We start from the raw sequence: 21517 nt of genomic DNA, 5'->3' as shown, positions 1-21517 counted from the left end.
GATGGGTTACAGATAGGTATAATGCTTAGTTCCATTTGGGACATTTTAATCATCCCCTGGGATTTAGTATATTGAAGTTGGATTGACTTAACAATCAAACCAACTTACCTAAATTCATACCCAGAATGTAGTTATACACTGTGAGATGTGTCTTTTTATTCCTTAAAAGCCACATCAAAATCACAATCAGAAAGTAAGAAGACATCAAAAGACACATACTCCCTGCTGCATTAATGAATATTTGAATCCTAGTATATTTCTCATGAAACAACTATACTGAACATAAAATCTGATTCAAATGATATTTCCTATGAATAAAAAAAAGATTTTTGCAAAAGAACATTATGATCAGTTCATTTTGAAGAAATGAAAAACAGATCAAGCTCACAGTCATATTGAGGAAAACCACCTGGGTTCTCAATGATAAATGCTATAAATGTGCAGATAGTCAATTACTCTGTGATGCCAAGTTAAACAACTCCCTTGTGCAATATTCCTACCCTGGTGTTTGAGCACTAGGCATGAGCTGGGCCTCTTCCATGTGACAGTTCAGAAAAAAAACAGCGGTAAAATGATTTTAAAACAAACTGAGTCATACAAGTGATGGAAGAATGATGGCAACCAAGAACAACATATTGATTGCATTTACACATCTAATCACTCACTGCAACAGGTGATCCATTACTTCATACCTCTCACCTATGAGGGCCAGAAGCCAGTGGAGGACAGGCCTTTTGGTAATTCCTATTCCACTACTTACCCACACATAATTTACTGCACATAGCAGAGTATCATTTGAAAGCTGTGTCTGGGGAATGTTAATAAATGTAACTAAACCAAAAAAGAAGAACTGTGTGTTTCTTGGATTAAGTAAAATTAAATGTAATTCTTTACCAAAGGAATCCTTTCATATTTCTTGAATTTAAAAAATGTACATTAAGTCTCTCTAAATAGAATGTGCAATGTGACTCACACATACTTGATCACAGAACTTTTCCTTTGAGAAAATCTTCCAAAAGACACTAGAATGGAATCAGAAAACATTGATCAAAATGTAGCCATAAATTAAGAATGTTTTTCTGATGCCTTTGAAACTGACTTACTAAGTTGTCAAAAGAAAGATTTCGATTTCTCTTCACATCGACTCCAGATCTTAAATTTTTCCCACTCAAAAAAAAAAAAAAAGGAGGAAAAAAGATGAGTAAAACAATCCAGGTGTAATCTGGATGTGCAGTCCATTAAGATGGACAATATAAGCATATTTCGTGGGTTTGTTTTAATGAGAATCCTTCCCTTTAGGAGAGTATCATTTCAAATCTATATATCTTTTCCAATTTTAGATTTCTGATAGTATACATTCAAATCCTCTCACTGGGTTACTCCTCATTTCCTTCATAATTTGGAATGGATTATAAATTTACTCTATTCAGGGAGGATGGGACACACATGACAATCAATACCATTAACCTCCACAAAATTGGTTTGCTATTCTACTCAAAATGGTCAGTTGACCTGTTACAAAGATGACACAAATTTGACTCAGTGAGTTCAAGTTAATGCAATCCCAACTCCCTCTTTTATTTTTAAATTATTGTTGCTACCAATTGACAAAATGCCTTTGAATTGGAGAGACCAGTGGAGAGCTAAGTGATAGGAGAAACATTTATCAACATCTTTGACAGCAGTTAGCGCCAGTTTGCATCATTCTTTGAAACTGGGTACACAGTGCTGTATTGACCAATAGATTAATCAGTAAGATGTGGGTGAAACCAGCAGGATGGCTACACCTGCCTCAGCTCCCAGGAACTGTTTACATTTTAACAGACAGGGAGTTAAATCTATTCTATTGAAAATTAGTTTTGATAAGTAAAAAGCCCCAACTCCTCCAAATATTTATAAAACGTAAGCTACTGAAAATATTGTGAGTTAAAACAGACATGACAATTGGTGAAATGGTATAATTTGAGAAAATATGTCCTTCATTTGTAGAAAGTCACATGTACTCATTTTGGCCTTTCCCAGCACACTATACCTAAGACTTAACAAGGTCACCTACATTTGGAAGAACACCCAAATCCTTATTTTGATGGATTGAATGCACTTGGCATATAGCTGGAACTTTACACATAAAAGTATACAAATTAAACACAAACAATAGGATTAGTAAACTTAACTTGAATAAAATATAAAAGATACAGAACTGATTAAAAGGTGCTGGCAGGTTTTGTTAATACAATTGGTTTTATTTATTTATTTTTTTTTAATACAATTGGTTTTAAAGAAAAAAAAATAACCAGAGGAAATTAATCATTACACTATTCTTTACTTCTCTGAGCATCTTTCATAGATGAAATAATTTAAAGGTTTTCAAATTGAGACTGTTCTGATTCACTGATTTCTAAGCCCCCCCCCCCCTCCCCGCACACCAAATATCTGGCCTGGTTTCTTTAGTTTGAACCTCTTGGAAACTTGGAATAGACTTGTCACTACATAAAAATTGTAGAAAGAGAAACAAATACACTAGTTTTTCCATTCACTTTTACATATATATGGGAACATTTACATAAGGGAAAAGCTTTATATCTGAAATCAAATGATTAAATCAATTAGTTGGTTAGACAAATTGTATTGAATAGGACAAAAAGGTAAGTTACAAAGGATCTATAGAATTTTATAGGTCCAACAGTTTATAAAAATTAAAGCCTAACTCTTTATTACTGTTTAAAAGGCATTTAAATTTATCTGGAAAATATGGTGAAGGAGAAAAGAGTAGGATTCAACACGATTTGGGTATAGAATTTTTAAAAAAAGATAAATTAGACTACACGTGTGTGTTGAATGAAATAAGTATCTCTAATGTAGAGAAAATAGGCTAGAAAAAGAGAGGGTTTGTGCAAAGAAAATGTTTAATATAAAAAATAACTCAGATTGAGTGACTTTTCACACTTTGGTTCTCCTTTTTCTCAGGAAAGAGAAATGGCATGGCTATCTTAGCTTTTACTCATTTACTCTATAGCCTACTTGATTTCTGCCAGATTTATTGGTATAGTCAGTGATAAGTAATGGTTAATTTTAGTAACAAACACCATGTTTGATTTAGGAAAACAAAGCCAAATAGCTAGAAAGAGTCTTTTAGATTCACCAGCCAGGGAAAAGCCTGTCTTGGATTTTTCCATGGAAAAGAAAAATGATTTGTTTTCATTTTGATCCAATGAAAGAGGAGTGTGATTCCTTCAGATTGTTAAGGTAATTTCTCCTGAATTCAAATGAAAACCAATGAAAATCTAAACCAGACAAGGGGGCTGAAGGAGTATTCAGTTTTCATGATACACCAGGATTTAAAAATTGCCAGGACACTCAGATTCTATGATTTAAAAGGTTCACCTCTGGGAAGTTTTTTTATTCTGCTTTGCAGTTAAGAATTTAAAAGTGTGTGTCTGAAGCACATTTTAAAACTCTTTGAAGTTCATTGGGCACAAAAGGTAAATTGCATTTCCATTCAGGAAAACCACTGCTGACTTGGAAAGTAAAATGTGACTGTAAGATGTTACTATCTCAAAAAAAAAAAAAAAAATGTGCAGCAGAGCATGCATTTGAGTATTCTAATCATAAAGATAAGAAGGTCTGACTTGAGAGGCCATTTCCTTCCTTGAGTTGTAATGATTAAAACTAAATATGCTGATGGTCTTTCATGGTCTTTCCACTTTTAAAAACATTTTTTTACACCTGCTGATAAATCCAGACTTTCAGAAGATGTAGATGGGCAGGCAAGTCACTTGATGTCAAATACCATTTCAGTTCTCTGGCCCTTGCCTTACACTTTTTATGATCATTCTGTTGCATTGTATTATGTTTATTGCTTTACAAAGAATGCGTGTAATAATGACCATAAAAGGAATAACTCGTCTGGAATCCTCTTCAGGAACTGTGTCTAATGTAGCTGATACTTTTGTTCCTCACCTTAAAATCTGATTAATACTCAACATGACCACTAGAATTTCATCATTCCTGTGCTGCTGATATACCCGTAAGAAAATCCTTGGTTTATCAATTTGTACCAAATACCATGCCTTGATCCCAAAATAAGAAGATTAGAACTTTCTATCTTTTTCTCTGTTGTAGGTGCTTTATATGTTTCTCAAACAGGCACTCTATCTTCTCATTAAAGTATGCTGCTTTTATTTTCAAGTATGCCATTTGGTTTGCCTCTTCCTCTTTTCATACTGTCTAAATTCTCTATGTTTTTAAAGACCATGTTCAAATACAACGACCTCTGTGAAATCCTCCTCAGTCATCCCCAGCAAGAATTAATTAGCACTATTAGCATAGAACAAGGAGTCTCAAGGGTAGATGTGCAGTATTTTCCTCTTTACACATTTATTCCATGTCCAAAAGCTAAACTGCCATAGTACAGCTACTACTCTTAGAGACTAAAGGGATAAGTCAAGGTGTCTCTCATTATTTGGCTTCTGTGTTTTGGTTTGGTCAAGTTTCCAGGACCAATGAAACCACTATGGAAGGTTTTATCGCTCTCACTGTTTGTTCCCATTGATTTACCTTGACATCAAATCCAATGAGTCTCTACTTACTTCATTGTAGTTACAAATCCTGATGCTGCTGCTTCTTGCCTCGGACTCAAATTAGGCTACTGATTGGTCCTCACTTTCATGTCTTTATTTTTACAGTTCTGAATTTTACAACTTGGAAGTTTTTTGTTCCAAGCACAACATTTGAGAATTCAGGAGCATTTATGTTCAGAAACACCCCACTTTTAAAGACTCTCATGCACTTGGATAGAATTCCAGAATGTCTTTACAAATACATCCCCTTGGGCAGCCCGGGTGGCTCAGCGGTTTAGCGCCGCCTTCAGCCCAGGACTTGATCCTGGAGACCCAGGATCGAGTCCCACGTCGGGCTCCCTGGATGGAGCCTGCTTCTCCCTCTGCCTGTGTGTCTACCTCTCTCTCTCATTAATAAATAAATAAAATCTTAAAAAAAAAAAACAAATACATCCCCTTGGAGATATGCCCTCATGCATGCTATTTTGGGATGGTTCTGTGAAAGGAGTGTAGAAGTAGATACCAGCTTTAGACATCCTCATGTTAATAATGCTTTTTTCAACACTTGCTCACAAATAGCATTTTGTTATGGTTTCTCTTATTTTCATTTGTCCTCATAAATGAAAAGATGCATGCAAATTTTTGATTGGAAAACAGCAGAGGAAGTAAAAAGCATATTCAAGGACTAGTTTTAGAACCCATCCTTCCTTAGTGGAGAAGACTCCTATACTATATACAATCAGAAGGGATATGGTGCTTAAAAACTTAAGTGGATTATATTTTTAAAATAGTCTCAAGTAGAGTGCTGGATGGATTATTCAAAATTAGTGGCAATCATTTATAAAATTTCATGCTTGACTGCCAGTGCTTCTAGAGGGAGGTCATTCATAAATCACTTGATTCTTGTCTTGAAGTGGTACATTTTTTATGGCTAAATTTTGAAACCTATTTTTTATAGTGCCCTCCAACTCAATTTGATAAAGTAATTTGATTAAACATAGACAGCCAATTTAGGAAGAGCTAAAACACTTTTTAGATTCAACCTGATATAGTAAGGATTAACAGCAACCAACACAAGCATCGTACCTGGGTTTCTTATTTGCCAGGAATTTTACCACACTGAAAGAGCAAGGTGACACTCGAGTGTCTCCAAAATTCCTCTTCCTCCAAATTTCCTCCAAAATTCCTCTTCTGAGTTTCAGACAGGTGGCCTCAAATGGGCCAAGTAGTGTGTAAAAGCCCCCACCTAACCAGAACAGGACATGATAGTGGCTACCTATGCCTCTGGGCTTAGTAAGTAAAACAAAAACACCCCAAATAGTTCTAGAACATGACTTTAACACAGAGGACCAGAAGAGCAGGGTAAACAAAAAGAAGTACTGAAATGCAAAGAGGGAAGTTTCATTTCTTCTTCTTTCTCCCACTAGTGCTTCTTAGGCAGAACCTAATAGGAATTGGGTGGTCAGAGGAGGCTGGTGAACACAACCTGTAGACGCTTGTCTCACAAAACGACATAGCAGAATCCAGAAGGGAGGATGGGATCTGACACTATCCAGATGCATGTCCAGCACGGGAAGCGTAGCTCTTCTGCCTACAATGAGCTGTGGGGTTTTTCTGTACTAAAAGTAGCTCCCTGGTCACCAACCCATACCCTTTCAGCCGGTCCCTTTCATTTCCTGCAGCAGTGGCTTAAGTAGGTAATCTATCCCACCAAACTGACTTGATCTAGTGGGCCCACAGAGAAAACTAAGAGATTCTGGAAGTTTACCACTTCTATCCTACTACCAACGTGCATAAAGGAAAGGTAAAGGAGGGTTTAATATTAGGGAGGACGCACCAGCTGCTAGACAGCTCTTTGAAATCTAAAACGCCTCATCAGGGAACTAGTCATCTCAGGGGAAGACAATTCAATTTCCATTCTCCTGATCTCTAATTGAAGTTCCTGGAGTAGCAGAACATCATCACCTTAAAGAAACAAAAATGCAGAGGCTAGGAGATCACAACATCCACTAGGGAAATGTTTATTTATCCCAAGAATAGTTAGCTCAGATTGAATGACTGGAAGCACCACAAGCCCCATATGGAGAAACTTAAGACTCAACATAATATAAATCTGAGTGTATTTTGAAGTGGCTGCCCTGTCCCACTCTCTCTTCTCAGAATCTGTCTCCAGACCTCAGCCTCTGTAGGATGCACATTGCGTCTTGTCCTATCACTTTCATTCTGGCCATAGCTAATGGGATGAATGGTAAGCAACCGGCTCCAAGTCAGTCAAAATGATCAGTAACAAGTCAGATTCTGTGGCCTTACCAACATACTAAGCAACAGAGGGGTTGTGGACAGCCAGAGTAGGCATATTTGAGAATTAGTGTGTAATGATGTAGACTGAGTCACTGCGCTAAGAAAGAAACTGTGGAATACCAGACAAAGTTGGTGTTGTGGGCAAGGGACAAATCTAAGAGCTCATACAAGAGAGAACATGCAAGAGAGAGGGAAGGAACCAGAAAAAAGAAGACCGACAGAGAGATCTGCTTCTATCCCTCTTGTGTTATATCCTGGTTCTAAACCCCATAAAGCCTGTCTGGGCATAATATGCATGAAATATTGGTATTTTCAGAATGTATCCCGCCTCTTTTTTGAGTTAGCTGAATTGGTTTCCAAGTAAGCCCTAACTAGAGCAATAAACTTACTGAGCCAAGATGGACATATAAGACAATGTCTTTTCCCAAAGCTTAATTCCTGAAATGTTCAACTGAGTTTTTGAAAATTTGTTTTTGTCCAATACTAAATAGCTACAAAGTAATATTTATAAATAATATATGAGGTACAAAGTAAAAATACAATAAACACCTGCATATCTATCACCTTGATTCTTTTTTTGTTCCATTCTTTCCCTCCCTTCTTCCACTATTCTAAATTTTGTATTCACCTTCTTCTTGTTAGACTATTTCCAGGAATGTTTGTATCCTTAAACAAGATACTTCTTCCTTTTGCATGTTTTTAATATTCATGTAAATGTGTTGTATTCTATATAACCTTTGAAATTAGCATTTTTCTCTAAAATATGCCTTGATATTAATTTTTAATCTTGCATGCAGTTATTGTACTCTTGCACTCTTGCACTCTTGCACTCTTTTCTGTTGCTGTGTAATATTTTTATTTCAACTATTATAGATCAAAATTTCATATTTTTTTCTTGAAAGATTTTATTTATTCATTTATTAGAGACACAGAGAGAGAGGCAGAGACACAGGCAGAGGGAGAAGCAGACTCCCTGTGGGGAGCCCAATGCAGGACTCGACCCCAGGACCCCAGGATCATGCCCTGAGGCAAAGGTAGATGCTCAACCAGGCGTCTCAAAATTTCATGTTTTATTTATTCTTTCAATTCTTTAAGGACTTTGTTATTTGTTTCAACTTCTTTTCCTGTTAAAACAGTATGCTATAGAATCTTTGTTATCATAGCCAAGTGCAAATAAGTAGTTGTGAGTATAGCCTTAAAATTTTTGAATAACAAGAAATAATACATATTTTCAATTTTGTTTAATAATTAAAAATTATTTTCTGTAATGGATGAACAAATTTAAAATCCTTCTGGTTGCTTCACTCATCAATACTTAAATTTTTCATACTTAAAATTTTCTTCCAATGTGGTTTCTATATGAATTGTCTTCAGGACAATGTAACATATTCACCAGAATATCTGTTATATCCAAATATATCTGTTTATAACCAAATACTTTGGCCACGTGAACCTTCTGAAAATCCATACTATTGCTAATTGTCTTTAATTTGCAACTTGAATGTATGTCCTGAGAGTGCTTTGGCACTCTGATACAGTCAACGCATAGAAAATAAAAGTTGCAATATGTCTCAAAAAGAAACTTCCAAAATGATCAATGATGAAGCGCGAATATTATCATTTATTAAACATCTTCAAAGGCTGACTATTTGTACAAGGAAATATTTATGTGTAAAAGATGATGAAATTGTGATGTTTAATTTATTTTTAAAAGAGTCTTAGCTGTCATGCCCAATTATTTGGCCAAGCAAATAAACTGTCAAATTTATTAAGTATAAAAAAGGGATCGCAAGTTTCACAGATGTTATTATTAGCTTTCAGTTTACTAAGAAAAACTGTGTTTGGACTAATGCCTTACAGAGTTATTGAAAAACTCATTAAACACATTAAGAGGGTCTACGTAATCTATGAGTTGACAGATATAATAATTATGAATTATGCATTGAAACACATTGAAATAAAATATCAACTTAATAAGCTAATTTTGACTGTATTTTTTCTTCTTGAGAAATGATGACATTAAAAAAATACTCCATGCACATTGCATCCAGGCTACTGGATGGAGAATAGTTATGCCTGTTCAAGAAAATAATTTATAAATTTTTAAATTTTTAAATCTATAAACCTAGGAGATATGTTGAATAATATAGATATGAGCCTGGACATATATGAGACTTTCTTGGATTTGTGCTATTATCTTCAGAAATGTGTGGAAGAAAATGAAGACAAATCTGTGAACCTAGTTTACTGCATTTCCCCCCCAAAGTTATTATAGTTACAAATAGAATAACATTTGAATTAAATCAATGCATTTTAATGTGAATCCTTCCTCATTTTAGATTAACTTCTGTTAAAAACCTTTTTAAGTCCATTCCAAAATAACAGAGCTTTTCACGCACCATGAGATAAAAGGTTTTTCATTAGCCTTTCCAAAACCTCAGAATTGTGGTGGAACTAGCCTTTTTGGTGAAAATATACACTCATATAATCTATATTAATATACTTGCAAAATTTATTCAATTTTTACATTTGTGTAAGTTTGGCCCAGTCATCTCACTTCTGAATTAGAGCCATGAAAGGAAGAATGGAAGGTGCAAAATACAAAAGCTTCTGAAAATAACTCTTGTAGGAAATTTCCTGTCAAAGGTTACATGGAAATTGCTGTTAGCTGAAGATGCAGGAGAACAAGAAGAGATTATTAAGAGTTGTTTGTCCATAGAACTAATTCTGTAGAGAAGGAGAGACGGTGTAGAAGAGGTTGAGGGTGGAGTGAAGTAATTAGAGAAACAAAGTCAGTAATAGGTGAGAAGGGATAGGATCCAGATCCCAGATGGAAGGGGGTTCTCTGTGAGGAGCAGTGACCCTTTATATATATATAATATATACACACATTATGGACTACTCCATAATGCTATTATACATAAACATGTATATATAGAAAATATAAATTTTATATATTTATAAAATAAATGTATATTAATTTATGTATGAAAGAGAGGGAGAGAGAGAGAGCAGAAGCAGTAAGCATGCAAGTAGGTTACAGATTTTTATGGAGGAAAGATGAAGTAGTAGTTCTTGTCTGGTATGTCACAATGACTGAGATATCAGCTGAGCTAACCTGCTGGGAATGAGAAGAAAGGAGATGTTAGAGATAGACAAAAGATTGAGAAGTGTAAAATAATGATGTAGGCAGGTAGAAGGAAGGAAATATAAATGTGTTCTCTATTCAGGCAAATACAGGAACAAGAAAGATCTGTTGTTGCACATCAGTGTCAATTCCTGTGGTCGCTGAAAATCTTTAGCTTCATATCTAAGCAGTACTACATATATTTCTGTTTCACTGAGAGACTCCGAAAATAAGGCCAATTACTCAGCATGGCTCATTTTTCATCTTCTTCTGAACTTGGCATAACTCTGCAAAATTCAGTACTCCTGTTGAAATCTCAAGGGCACTTCAGCCTTGGCTCAGATGCATGAGCAAGATGGAAAGTGGCCCCTCTGTCCTCTGAGCATACAAATCCAAACAAAATACGGGCCAGCCTGGAACAGACTGGATGTGCAAACTTTCAAAAGTGAGACCACAACATGCGTATAGAAATGACATTTCAGCATTTCCTCTATTCCTCAAAAGTAGGAAGACTGATGAATCAGTGGTACTTCTATTCAGCAGAAATCATGCCTTTCTCCTGCAACCATTTTACTCTCTAATTAATAAGAAATGTTTAGAGATTTAGATCTTAGGCTTAATATTTTAGAAATGATGAGATAATTGTAAGGTATCAAACCAAAAAGGCATGGTTTTTAATGTGGAACAATTTATTTTAAGATGAAGATTATTGAAACTCATTTTATCATTCCAAAGTCATGTGAAATCAGATCTAAGTAATGATTCCTCCCACCAGGATTGATCTCCACTTCATTTCTCAACCACGTATTTAATATCTATTGTTAGGTCTATATTCTTTGATACCTTATTTTGCTACCACCACTGACTACTCCTCACATTTAAAAACTTTGGTGGCTTTCATTGCCGCAGAAAATAATACAAAATCCTTTTAGCTTGGTATTAAACATTGACCCATTGATTCAATATCTATAAAACATTTACAGGGAAAAAAAAAAAACAAAAAAACACAAAAAAAACATTTACAGGGATCCCTGGGTGGCGCAGCGGTTTGGCGCCTGCCTTTGGCCCAGGGTGCGATCCTGGAGACCCGGGATCGAATCCCACGTCGGGCTCCCGGTGCATGGAGCCTGCTTCTCCCTCTGCCTATGTCTCTGCCTCTTTCTCTCTCTCTCTCTCTCTCTGTGACTATCATAAATAAAATAAAAAAATTTTAAAAATATATAAAACATTTACAATATGCGTATACTATTCTAAGAAATGGAATGGTGGAGATATTGCCTTTTGTGACGACACAGATGGACCCAGAAGGCATTTTGCTAAGACAAATAGTAGATGCTTTCACTTACGTGTAGAATCTAAAACACAAAACAAAACAAATAAACAAGTAAACAAACAGAAAGCAGAAAGCAGAAACAGACTGATAAATACAGAGAACAAACTGATGTTTGCTAGAGGATTGACAGATGGGGGGGATGGGCAAAATAGATGAAGAAGAAGGTGAAATTCAGGTTTCCGGTATGGAATGAATAAATCACAAGAATAAAAGGTACAGCAAGAAATATATATGATATTGTAATAGCATTGTATAGATGGTAGCAACATTTGTGGTGAGCACAATATAATCTATAAACCTACTGAATCACTATGTTGTACACCTGAACCTAAGGTAACATTGTGTGTCAACTACACTTCAAAATTTTTTTTTTTTTAAGTAAGAAATGCAATAGTGAACAGTCTCTCTGTGTGTGTTACATTCTAAGAGGGACAGAAGGAGTGAAGCAGATCATGCCAACAGCATTAAAGTCTTATAAAGCCATTAAAATAAGGTGATGCATGTCATTTGATTTAATCTCTTAAACAGTCTCATAAAGAAAGGGCAATATCTCCATTTTACAATTAAGAAATTGCTCACTTTACTCTATCAGCAAGAGAGGGAGCCAAGCTCTGAATACATCTCTACCTGACTCCGCAGCTTTTAACCACGAAGTTTATTCCTTCCAGTCCTTCCAATTTTACAAACAGTATGCAGCTGTTTGCAAAATTTTAACCTTTGCTCTTCCGTAAAGCCAGCCACATACATGTTCAAAATAAAAAAAAAAGTTAATGTATCACATGGCTTATATTTGCACCTGAAATTAGAATAATTGAATATAAAGCACTGTTTAGAAATAGTTTTCATTTTCTTGGTGATTTTCATATTCTTATACATACTGTGGATTCTTCATAAATATTGTGATTTCTCCTGCTTTGTTTGTTTTGGTGATTCACTGACTGTTTTAAATCCTGGGAATACTGAGAAACTAAGTGCATTTTCCGTTTTAAACTAAAATAAAAACCACAATATGTTAAACTTACTAAGGCAGTTGGTGAAGACCTTGCACTAAATATAACTTTTGAAATTCATACATAATTCTGTCACCACATTTATGACGTTTATTCAAGAGTCAAATATCAAAATCAAAGTTGCAACTAACTTTAGATTTACAGAGAGGATAAAAACTCCAGTCGACCAAAGAAATAACCAAATAAGAACTTGATATGGGTTGTTTAGAAGTGGTTCAATTTTGAAAATTCCCAAGTTGGAAAATGATTCATAACTAGATGCTTTGGAGAGAAAAGTAAATGCAAATTGTTATTTTGTTGAGCAATAATAAAAAGACAAGTGTACATGTAAGGCATATTTTTTAATTTCTCCATCTCCTTTTCATAAAAACCAACTCAAAGTATGGTGTTTCAGGGTCAAGAGCTGACCATCTTGCCAACCTGACAGATATAATTATTAATCATAACTAAAATAGATACAAGGACAGATTAATCAGGTTAGAAAATAACATGCAAAAGCACCTTTCAATCTCTTTCTTTACACATCCAACACACTTGGACCCATTCCAAATGTACATCTCCCACCAATACAACCTGTCACAAATATTTCTAGATGTTTTTGTTAGAAATATTGTTAAGAGGGCACCTGGGTGGCTCAGTAGTTAAGCATCTGCCTTTCGCTCAGGTTGTGATCCCAGGGTCCTGGGATTGAGTCCCACATCAGGCTCCCTACAGGGAGCCTGCTTTTCCCTCTGCCTGTGTCTCTGGTTTTCTGTGTGTCTCTCATGAATAAATATATAAAAATCTTTTTTTAAAGAAGTATTATTAAGAAAACATGCATATCCAAGTGGAGAAAAGGAATCTTCTCTTGTTCTGGGAAAGTAAGGAATTATTTGGTTCAGTTTGGTTTGGTTAGGGTTAATTTTTACACTTGTAGTAGATTTTATCTTAAGTGATAAATTAAAGAGACACATTAAGCTATTGGCTGAGCTATCAAACTTAGGTCAACTTAACAATACACTTTGCATTAAAATTCAGTGTACTAAATCAAGATAATTGTAATAATTAACAATAATGTATAATAATATGGGATTACATATAATAATAATCAGAAGAAGGAGGAGGAAGAAAATAGGGCTATAGTTTTCTTCATACATTCTTTGTCTTTCCTATCCCTCAGCTTCCTGTCTTTATATACACATTCTTTCTCACATAGATTGCTAGGAAGGACCTAATAGGTCACGTAGATCAGAGGTTTTTATGTTGGGATTCATTAGCAGACTTTAGGAAAGAGTCAAGATCCCCTCTGAAATTGAGTGTTATCTGTTTATACATAGTATTTTATGTTTCTGGAAATGGAGGCAAATTTTCAATTAAGGTCAGGTATTACATTATACTGATCTAAAAGTTTTCACATACATACTTTCAATTCAGGCTTAGTATTTTTTTTTTAAATGTGTTTTTACCCCAAACATCACATTTGGTTTGGGTGTACTTTACATAAAACAAATTATCCAATTGAATTTAATGTGCAGGGAAGATCACCAAAGTCACTGAGAGTGGATGGATGAAGTAAGGTGTTGCTCGGATTTCTAAATCTGATACTTGGTGATGCTTATTTTCTGGGAAATTGCTCTGAAACATAATACCTTTTGAAAGATTTAGGCACTAAGCCAATTACAGAGATGAGAAGAAATCAGGAAAAAAAAAAAAAGTTCCCTGAAGGATGTTAAGGAACAGGTTATTTTGCTCTGAGTTGACCAAGGCTGAAATCTATGACTCGTCTTTTATCCCATGTTCTTTCTCATATGACAGTTGGTTCTTCCACCTTGATCCCTCTCTCTCTCATTCCTCCACTTGTTTCTACTTCTGCCACCAACTTAGTTTATATCATCATCTGGATCGCAGCAACATCTTTATCTGAACTTTGTTTTGTTTTGTTGGTTTACTTCTGTCCATGCTCCTCCCCTCCATTCTTTCATTCATTCATTCATGATCCCAATCACTTTGTCAAAGGTCGGCCTTCAAGGCAGAACCCACATCCTCTTCTGTGTCTCTTTTCCTGGATAGTGCATTCTTTCATCACATTCCCAAAGCAATATTTCCTACAAGACAGTCTGACACCTACTCATTTTGATGAACTTGCCAGACTTTTCCAGGCCACTGCAACTTGGCCAATCCTGTTTCTCTGCCTGGAAATCGTCTCCTTTCCTTTACTACCACTGAGACTCAGCTTAAGCATCTTCTCATCTAAGAAATCTCTCTGGAGACTTAACTCCTATCCTTGCCTCATAATGAGGTTGACTCAGATGCAAATGTCTCTTCCCTGAAATTCCATGACTGCTCCATCAGATGACTAGTTAAACTGTAAAGTCATTGGTCATACTGTGCATCCCCAGCACATGAACTTTTTCATATATTGACTATACTTTACTCATCTTTGTAAATCTTGGAGTATAGTGTTAAACAGAATAGACAAAGAGAATTGATAAACATTCCTTTAAATGTTTATCAATTTCCTTTATCTTTGTGCCAAAGTAATCATGCTGATTATATATTTATTTAATTTTATTCAATAAGCTCAATTTTTTAAAGCTTAGCAGAAAACTTTCTAAATAATATTCAGTATTAATAGCTGACATTAATATTGTGCTCTCTATGAGCCAGGAACTGTACTAAATAGTTAACATGCATATGTCTTCCTAACCTTGAAACATAGCCCCATTGTATGGATATGGAGACTGAGGCCAGTAGTAGCAAAATGACTTTCTCAAAGTCAGCCAACCACAACATGTGAGATCAAAATGTAACCATGATTTAGTTGTCTTTAAATACTAACTCATGTATGCAATACTTACTGTACCATTTTATGAAAGATTTTATTTATAAATATAAATATAAATGTCATTCCTTGTGCAGTAGAATTCTGACTTCACATGTCCATTCAATGATTTTCATATATAAAAAACAAGCACAGGATGCGTGTACTTAAGTTCAATAATGAGATCATGCATTATCTCATTTTGCTAAAAATTTAAAGTCAAATAAATTCCAAAACATACTTCAAAATATATATAACAATAGAAGCAAGAAGATATTTGTAGAGAATATGATGGTGTCTCTAGAGCTTTCCAGAGAACCATTAGAGTAACAAAACTTCACAGTTGTATTTCGATTTACTCTTACAATTCTTGAATTATATGTACAGTAGGAAATATTACTATACTCACTTGTACATGATAACTACAAACACTAAGGCCCAGAAAGTGAAGAGTTCATATCATTCATAAAAAAGAAAAGTCTCCAACTCACATCTCCTAGTTTCAGTCCACTATTACTTGGCATTGAGAGAAACAGGACATAAAGCCTCCTGGTTTCATCATAATGGTCCTTCAGTATCACAAAGTCTTCCCCACACCCGCACACCCCAATGAAACAGAAGTGCTCCTTCTTTGCCCTCCAGCCTCTTTGGCCTTTAGAAACCAACTCCATTCCTTGTAAATCACACACTGGCAACCGCTACCCCCAGCTCTCACTCCACCTCCCCACCCTGGAGCCTCAGGAATTCATTCCTTAAACTGCATGTGTGAAGCTTTGGAAAGCTATATGAGTAGAACACAGAGTTTCCAGTAGGGCACATTAATATTTAAGTTCAACCAGATTTATTTGAAACCTGGCTCATGTTTACAAATCTAGCTGGCATCTGGTATTTGTTATGAAAGTAACCCAGCTTTAAAAATGCCTGCCAGCCCTGTGGCAAGTCAAGTTGCACCCACTAAACGAGAAGTATAGCTGTTAGCTTCTCTCTAAGCTAACCAGATGCCCAGACTGCCAACTCATCTACCACCAGAATATTAACAGTGTTGACACTTCCATGATTTGCATTTGGATCCAGATTACAAAATAGAGTTGTGATACCATCAGGTTAAATGATGATCCCCCAACCAGAAATATCTGTTTATATGGGTCGCCTGACATTTTGAATAACTCTGTGTGTGTGTGTGTGTGTGTGTGTGGTATCTGTATCCTATATCCGTGATTTTGTGAGGTACACAGGATCCTGTTACAATACCCTATGAAAAGCTGACTCGCAGACACACTGTTTCAGCTCTAAAACAGTTTTATACCTGATTCAGTTTAAAGGAAAAGGTGTGAAATAAAAGTTATGTGAGTAGAAACTATGTATATTTTCTTCCCATTACTATTGCTTTCCATGTTTTTTATTGCTTGAAGCATAAAAACACGTATTCCAAAAACTAGCCTAGATTGGCAGAGAAGGTCCACATATGCACACTTCAATTTTTCCCAATAATGGGATCTCAGTGCTTTGAGTCTCTGTATAATTTGTCAGATCTCAGACTCTTAACAAAGTGTTTTCAAAACTGTTCAGTCCTTTCATATCTCTTAATATCCCCTCAAAACACAGACTATCTAGCAGCTGCAATTTTCCCTAAGAAGCAGCATGATACCTCCTTGGAGTGGTTGGTCTGATGATATATTCAAGTATTTTTATAGCAGAGATAGGAAGCTAACAAAATACAAAAGTCATATTTTTCATTTTAATTACATTTTTAGCATAGCAAAGTTTCCCAAGGGGGTGGGGAAAGAGCAAAACGAAGATTAAAACAGGAAATTATTTCTCTAGGATTATGTTTGATTTGCTCTCTTCTCTACTGGGATATCTTAATCTTATGATACCTTATAAATCCCTCTTCCCAAATTAGGTAAAATTCAAGAAATCCGAGATTGAGCAAATTTACATTCTTAAAACCTCAGAGAATTAAAAAAAAATCTCTTTGGAAATAAATATATCCTTTCTCAAAGTATCCAGTCTCTAGTTAACATAATAATTTATCTTATTTAAGTGTGGTACAGAGACCGTGTCAATGAGTCGTGTGAAAACTGCTCCCTTGTTCTTCTACAGAAGCAGCAGATTTCCCAGAAAGATTGCCCACGCCTGGCAGTCCCATTTCTTTTCACTGACTGGTAAGTAAGATCAGTCACTGTCCTTCCTCACCTGGTCATAGAATCTTTTCTTTGTACTGTATAGTGTTTGCCTATGATTTAGTTTAACATCTTACCATTTACCTATTGTTCTTTGTGTCACATGAATACATCTTGGCTCCCCCAAAATATTGTTAAGGGATCCACATCATATATTGCTTTTGCATCCCCACCAAGGGACACTCAGGGAAGATCACATGTCAAGCCACTAGGCTGGGTAGTTACATATTTAAGTATCTCAACAAATCTCATTATTATTATCTGCATTTTAAAGATGAGGTGACTGAGTTTCTAAGAGGTTAAACAGCTGAACCAGAATTTGATTTCAAAAGGTTTTATTTATTCATGTGAGATACAGAGAGAGAGAAGAAGAAGAGACACAGGCAGAGGGAGAAGGCAGCTCCATGCAGGGAGCCTGATGTGGGACTCAATCCCAGGACTCCAGGGTCAGGCCCTGGGCCGAAGGCAGGTGCTCAACCGCTGAGCCACCCAGGGATCCCCACAGAATTTGATTTCAAAGGCCATACACATTCGTTATCAGCTAAACCCCTGTTCCTTCCTGAAAAACATGAAACCAAGAAAGTAACTTAATATTGCTTTGCCTTTGCATATTGATGGAAAGTTCAAATAGAGAATAAAATACATTTGCTATATACATGCACACACATAATTGGTGCGCATGTATATGATTATATATATATATATATAAACACATTTATTTATACACACACACATTTGGGAAACTATTTTTTTTTCTTTTTAGAATTCCTCATGTGCCCCTCTCTACGTTGTCTTTATATCTTTAGTATGGTTTTTTTTTGTCTAAATATCTTATCTCAGAAATGATCTCCTATAATTTTTTTCTATTGCCAATTATGATATTGACATGTCCCAATACATTCTACGCTCAAGAATCCATTGCTACCTGAGGCTACAGAGTAAAGTTTTGCTCCTTTTCTCTGTAAAACTTGAATTCTCATTGTTCTTTGCTCTCAGTGCTCTCCCCACTCCATCTCCCACCTGCCTAGATATCAAAAAGGAAACTCCAAGAATGGGTTTTTTTTTTCCTACACATATCCCAGTATCATTTATAAAATGTTTGATACACAATAAATTTAAATCTACCAACCACATTCTTTCCAAATACACACAAATGACTATTAGTAACTCATTTGAGTTCTCATTATAAAAGCATTTATTTAACAAATATCCATTGAACCCTATCATATGCAAGGTAGTGTTCTAAGTAGTATAGATTTAACAGTAAAAAGAGTTGAGAGAGATCCTCCTCTCCTAAACAAAGTAAACAAAAAGGAAACCTCTTAAAGATTACATGAAGTCACAGCAATGGCATCTCCCATAGTTTACCGAGACCTGACATGACTTTGCTATATTCAGGGAGCCTAGGGAATAAGTGTGTTTATGCTTGCAACTAAAAATCACATATGCCCCTCAAAATTCATTCTTTTTTTAGCTGCAAGTGGATAGCTAGAAGCAATCATGGAATGGAAGATATACTTAACCACTGTAGAAATGATCTGTCTTTTACTTACTTTTTACATTAACAGATCTGGGTATGGGGCAAGAATATACAATCTAGAATAGAGAAAATCCAGAAGGCTTATCAGAGTGCTTCAGAATTATTGTATTAAAACTTTCTATTTCTCAGAGTTGTTTCTTTGACCTTGAATGACTAAAAAACTGGGCTTTGCTTTCCTTGTCTATGAAAGGACAGCTCTGTAGCAGATAATAACCCAAATCTATAGAACATTTCACTCAATACAAAACATCTTCACATTCATTATCTTCTTGGATTCTCACAATAAAGTGTGAGATTAGAGAAGCAAGGATTGAATTTCCATTGTACAAATACAAAAAATGAAGCTCATAGAAAATATACTTAAGATTGCATTGATAGGAAGTGAAAGGATGGGAAAATGGGTGAAGGGCAGTAGGAGATATAGGCTTCCAGTTATGGAATGCATAAGTTATAGAGATAAAAGTTATGCACAGCATAGGGAATATAGTCAGTGGTATTAAAACAATGTTGTATGGTGACAGGTGGTAGCTACTTGTGGTGAGCATAGCATAATGCATAGAGATGTTGAACAACTGTGTTGTACACCTGATATTAATGTATCATCGTGTGTCAACTGTACTTCAATTTAACAAAAAAAGAGGGGGATGCCTGGGTGACTCAGTTGGTTAAGCATCTGCCTTGGGCTCAAGTCATAATCTCAGGGTCCTGTGATCAAGCCCCATGTCAGGCTCCTTGCTCAGTGGAGAATCTGTTTCTCTCTCTCTCTCTCTCTCTCTCTCTGCCCCTCCCCCCCTCGTGTGTGTGTGTGTGTGTGTGTGTGTGTGTGTGCGCGCGTGCGCGCGCAAGTGCTCTCTCAAATAAGTAAAATCTTAAAAACAAACAAACATAAAAACAAAAAAAAAGGGATGCCTAGGTGGTGCAATAAGTTAAGCATTCTGCTCAAATTACAATCTCAAGGTTGCCAGATTCAGCCCACCATCAGTCTTTGCACTCATCATGGAGTCTGCTTGAGAGTCTCTTTTCATCTCCCTCTGTCTCTCCTACTCATGCTCACTCTCTCTAAAATAAATGATCTTAAGAGAAAGAAGAAAGAAGAAAGAAAGAAAAGGAAAGAAAGAAAGAAAGAAAGAAAGAAAGAAAGAAAGAAAGAAAGAAAGAAAGAAGAAAGAAAGAGAAAGAAAGAAAGAAGAAAGAAAGAGAAAGAAAGAAAGAAGAAAGAAAAAGAAAGAAAGAAAGAAGAAAGAAAGAAAGAAAGAAAGAAAGAAAGAAAGAAAGAAAGAAAGAAAGAAAGAGAAAAAAGAAAGAATTTCAAAAAACAACAGATCACATTGCTAGCAATTATTGAAACCAGGACAGAAATCTAAGCCTTCTGACTTATCATCCAGTATTCATTTTACTACAACTACAAACTCTAAATTATCCTCAAGCCATAAAAACATTTTGACTTGCAGGGTTTATGCATTTAAAATTTTCTAGAAACAAACTTTTTTTAAACTTAGAAATCAATGAAATACCTACCAAATATGACACTTAGATTGGCCTAATCATTACATTTTATTCATACTTGTATGAAGATTATCAAAGATTACAATTTGATGAGACTAAAACCTGGAAAAACTTCAAGGAGCATAAAAATGTTATTTTATGCGAGGTGATGGAGGGATAGGGGATGGTGGAGAGTGTGAGTGACCTTTCCTATTCACCAAAATTACAAAACATATTTATAGTAAAAGACAGAAGGCAATGCACCAAATCAATGCTAATACTTGAAACTTATTCTGTGACAAATTTCATAATGGATTTAAAATCTAAAATTCTAGTACAGTTTTCTCTTTGGATAATATAGTATTTAATTGTCATATGGAAAAGGTAGCCACCAAAGATAGAAGCCCTAGAAAAAACCCTGTTATGATCTTATTAGGCATTTTATAATTGTTTAGCGAATTTTTTTTTTCTGTTTGAGAAGATTTTTCAAGACCAAGAAAGAAGCATCTCAAAATAGTAAAGAACAGTAACTCTATATGTTGAGTGACAGACTTGACTTCTGTGGTGATTAGGTTCTGAACTGGGTATCCAAAACATTTTCTCTGCCTAGGCCTTACAAGCCTTTGCCAAAAATAAAAATAATACTTCCAATCACCTGTCATTTGAAACAAAGAAATTTTCGTACTTATAAAGAAAACAATACCTGTGGTAACAGATACTCTATGCATCACCAAAACTAGATCCCACATTATAGGGGTCTGGGGTTTCACCTTATAATATCCTAGTCTATTTGTTGCTATAAATAGTTGTGGATGGTCACACATTAATTCCCACACCTGTATCCACTGAGAAAGGGTAAATGGATACATAATCCCTTATTTTGGTGGCACCAAAGTTTTCTTTTATCATTTCTATAGAACTGTAAGACTTTGACTTAATGGCCAGTAACTACTTATTCATTAGTTGGTCCGTGCATGTGTAACAATCTAGCAATTTTAGAAAATATAAACCATAAACTCATATATTCAAGAAATGTAAATCTTTTTACTTTTCTTAAATCAATTTAAGTTTGACCTTCATTTCTTCAGTTGGGCCAATGGAAATTACAATTACAGAAAAAGATGTAGTCTCTTCTCCATACTGATCTAAGCCTTCATAGTCCATCTAAATCAATAACTC

General features: G+C 35.4%; 1 long non-coding RNA gene across 1 annotated transcript in view; it reads left to right on the top strand.

The window, feature by feature from the left end:
* Positions 1 to 21517, top strand: part of LOC140631623 (uncharacterized) — a 116967-nt gene that overhangs the window by 76941 nt on the left and 18509 nt on the right. Inside the window, exon 3 of the long non-coding RNA XR_012029149.1 lies at positions 17234 to 17295. This is a non-coding gene — a long non-coding RNA (uncharacterized lncRNA). The remainder of the gene's footprint in view (positions 1 to 17233; positions 17296 to 21517) is intronic.

This window comes from Canis lupus, chromosome 4 (assembly GCF_048164855.1).
Source record: "Canis lupus baileyi chromosome 4, mCanLup2.hap1, whole genome shotgun sequence".
In the NCBI taxonomy this organism is placed as follows: Eukaryota; Metazoa; Chordata; class Mammalia; order Carnivora; family Canidae; genus Canis; species Canis lupus.
Note: the sequence above shows the minus strand (reverse complement) of the source record. Positions and strands in the feature narration are given on the sequence as shown.